We start from the raw sequence: 4,192 nt of genomic DNA, 5'->3' as shown, positions 1-4,192 counted from the left end.
ACAAGACTCTGGGAAGAGATATGCAGAAAGGGAGTGGGGTAGAAATCAAGCCATTAAAGGTTTCTCATAAAGTAACAACTTCAGACACTTGAAAGTTCTTTTCTCTTTGTTTATAACTAGAACTGAGTATTTTGTGTAACTTCCTGCTGCTGCCAGTACTTGTAGTAAGTGAAGAGGGGTGAGACTGCAGAGATATTGGTTTCATAGAACTTCATTGATAATTTAAATGGTAACAAAGACATTCACATCCAGCCTCACTGGGTTCCCAGAGGCAGGAGCTGTCAAGCCTTGAACACTTACTCCAAGTTTGGCACTTCTAAACAGCCTCAGCACTGAATCTGTTAAATTGGAAATTAGTCACTTACTAAAACAGTGGAATGAAAAGTATTTGTATTATTTGGATTTTCTACTAACAACAAATAAACAACAAAAACCAAACAAAAAACTCAAGCCAGTTTTCTCCAGTGGGAGAAAAGCAGACATAATTTCTTCCGGTATTGTTCAGCTCCAGGTTTTGGGGATGAGGAATACTTTCTCTGTCCCAGGTTTTAGTAATCTTACTGCTTTTGATTTACTGCCTTCTTCTGCTTGATGATGTGAGTTGTCCAATGGTTAATTGTGCTCAATTAGCCCTCACTGGAAAATAACATTTCCCACTAACTACTCAGAAAGAAGATAGCCTTATGCAGGAAGACGGAAGCCAGAAAAAAACCAAAAACAAACAAACAAAAAAAACATTATGGGGGGGGTGATCAATGAACCTCCACGGGTCACAGTAATTTAATTATATTAGTGCTAGAAAGAGGAAGTATGATTTTGATACACATTACTGTCCCTCCTCTTCCACTTCTCTATATTTCCCTCTTTATTGTTTGCATACTACAGTCAATGCTGAACTGAGAAGAAAACGCACAGGCAGCTGGGCTTCCAGAGATGAAACACAGCAACTACAATGTATAACATTTTTCCTAGGGCACAAGCAGAGCTCATGTATATATATGTATTTTTAAGATCTCTAAGTCCTGAAGGTTTTTAAATGAGGAAAACTATGTATCACTAAAAAAAGCAAGATTGTTAGGTAGTTAAGAGACTGGATCTGCACATGAAATCTTAAACAAATAATAATTAACCGACCACACAAAGAAGAGTTTTGTATTGCTCAGAAGTTTCCCGTTTGTTATGCAGGAGCTGTTGGGCATTAATCAAAATCAGCATTTCAGAGTTTGCTAAGGTCATTTATTTCAGTTGAGTAAAGTATCAGGAGGGAGTGGAGAACATCTGCAGATAGAGAAATGTCCTGTCCTGCTACAACGGGAGTCGGGGAGGATTCTTTTTGGTAGATTTCTTGGAGGACACGAAGCGCAGATGCGGCAATATATCTGAGAACCGTTTGTTGATAAAGAAAGATAAGTGTTCCTACCGAAGGGGGATAGAAAAGGGAGTAGAGAGAGGAAAAGAGAGAAACAGAAGACAACGACAGAACGCTACGGCCAGCTCGGCAGGTGGAGCGTGCGTGCCGCAAGGCGCCGTGAGCCTGCGCGGCTCGGGGGGCTGGCAGCGCTGCCGTGCCGCCTCCGGCTGCTGGGCGAGGCGGGGAGTGCAGTGGCGGCCACGGCAAGCGGCTGCGAAGCAGGTGGTGGCGGGGGTGGCTGCCTCGGGAGGTGCGGACAGGAAAGACAGGCGAGGGAGAGGCAGGCCAGCAGGGAGAAAAAGGCGGCGGGGAGGAAAGGCATCGCCCCGCAAGGGGGTGAAGCTCGCTCGGTGGCAGCCCGGTGGTGGAAGCGCTCTCTGCTCTGATTGGCTGCCGGGCGCAGTCCCCTCAGGGACGGCTTCCCGCCATTTTCCTCCCTTCAGGGGCCGCGATGGCGGCGGTCTCGTCCCCCGCGCACGGCCGGGCTGCCACAGGCGTGTGGCAGATGTTAGGGCTCCCCGCAGGTGTACAGCCTCCCATAGTATTCTACGCCCCGTGTCAGAAAATGGATTTATAACGTATGGCGAGGCGTAAATGAAAATTAAATTGGTTTCTCTCGATGTGAGGAACGACGCTCACTTTTGAAAATTTTAAAGGTTTGTTAAAACCTTAACAAAGCACAACAAAGGAAAAAAAAAAAGAGCAAAAAGGAAAACAGAGGACCTCTAAACAACAAATCACAATAACATAACCAATTCATCTCATAACCATTATTCATCTCTAACGCTCAATAAACCGCAAGCAAACCACGCTGTTTCAATGCACTGTTTAATTACCTGCAGTTCAAGCAAGTAGCAGGAATAACTCGTAGCATAGAAACCTACAGTTTTTGCCCTTTTCCCCCTCCAGTAAAGCTGGAGGAGGCAAAATCTCCTGCAGTATCCCGAATTAAGGAGTAACGCCCAGAATGCAGGAGAATCCAGCTACCCATGGTTATGCTTGGTGCCTGTTGCTTTGGTATGGAATTAACTTCCGCCATCCTGCACAGCTTTCATCTTCTGCAGCAGGTGAGCAGGGCGAGAAAGAAAAGCACACAACCAAGTAATACCTTTCTGAAGAGCAGAATTATCTGTGTCACAACAGGGATGACACTCTATGGAAATGTGCCAACTCATGGGCAACACACAAAGTGAGCTCCAATGTCCTTTAACATAAAATTCCTCCTGTCCCTGTTTGTCTTCCTCTATGTGCCTCTGTCCTCTGAGCTCTCCTCTCAGTCTTTCCTAACCACGCACAGGGAGGAAACAGCACCTACAATAGCTGATTGCAGCCACAAAAGTGCCACAAAGCTGCATCATATATTTGCTTATCTGCTGCCAAACACCACAAATAACTTATATAAGCTATAGATTTCCTCATTCATCACTCAGCTGATAGGAACTTTGTGGTCCTCCCACCTGCCTGGTAGAGCAGAAGTTGGATTGGCTAGTTGGCTCAAAAATTTTGAGGGAAAGAGCCCAACAGGTGAGGAAAAGAATCACAGCACATTCTTGGCTGGGTTGGAATTCATTGGGGTTTTGTCTTTGTTTGGGGGTTTTTGTGGTTTTTTCTTTCTAGAAAAACAGGTTTAAAAAGTAGTATCACATCACCAAAGCCTGTTGCACAGACATAAGAAATCTTGACTGATGTATTTCAATCTCAGATTTTCCAAGTGCTGAGTACCAGCTTGCCATTTGAATTACAATTTTTAGTAATTGTCTTAGGTTTTGAAGAAGCAAATAAAAATAAAATTGATATTCTATACCTACATCAACACAGGCAAAAAGTAAAGCTGAAATTGGTAGGTGGACTTCGTTATCTCCAGAACTTTCAGCTTTGTGAATAGCTGCCAGCAGCAAAAGGCTGTCACCCGTCAGAGAGCTGAACTAGAGGGACTAACCAGCGCCAGAGGGAGGTGAAAATCCTTGCCAGGTCTTTTCATAGATGGTTGCTGACAGCAAAGGAGCAATGTGCAGTTTGGACAAATTTGTGGAATCTCCAGCTTTGGTCTGGTCTGTGAAGGGTATTCTCAAGACCAAACCTTTCCTCCAATCTCATTTAGTCTTGCATTATGTCTGTACTCTGCTGTGGCCTTGTTCTCCTTAATGATCCATTTCAACAATATCTTTCAATATTTTCCATGGTTCATCACAGCCTTTGTGTAGCAACTCAAAGATTCACTTTTTTTGAAAATGAAGGACAGAAAATTATTAATTTATGTGGCATTCAGACTCCGTAGTAACAAGACTGAATCAGCAATGGCCAGACCTCTGCAAACTGCAAAATATAACTGTTGTTACTCTAAGAGAATCAAGTGCTGAAGCAGACCATGCTGTGCTGCATGTCATCCCGTTTCTTTTTTTTTTTTAATTAAACCTGAACAAAACAAAAGCAAAAAGAGAGGAACTCTGGCATAAAGCACATGTACAGGCTGTTTTGGGACTCTGACATTTTTTTGAAGCTGAAAGGATGAAAAGCTTTGGAAACCACAGTTTGTGATTCAGTCATTCAGGCAGCTGTTCCAGAGGGATAACATATTTTGCCATGTCCCAGAGCGGTTCCAGGGATAAAGAGCCATTCAGAAAAGCCTACCATTTCAGAAACCCTACTGTTGGATGCAGTTAAAATACCTTCTTTTACTTGGAGTTAGTGAGAATGAAGAAATAGAACATTCAAGTGCATACATCCATCATAGCATGTTTAATCTACAAGATAAATAAATATAGACTCTTATCCACAATA

Source organism: Chamaea fasciata, unplaced genomic scaffold, assembly GCF_029207755.1.
Source record: "Chamaea fasciata isolate MVZ Bird 193981 ecotype frontalis unplaced genomic scaffold, bChaFas1.0.hap1 SCAF_6, whole genome shotgun sequence".
In the NCBI taxonomy this organism is placed as follows: domain Eukaryota; kingdom Metazoa; phylum Chordata; class Aves; order Passeriformes; family Sylviidae; genus Chamaea; species Chamaea fasciata.
Note: the sequence above shows the minus strand (reverse complement) of the source record.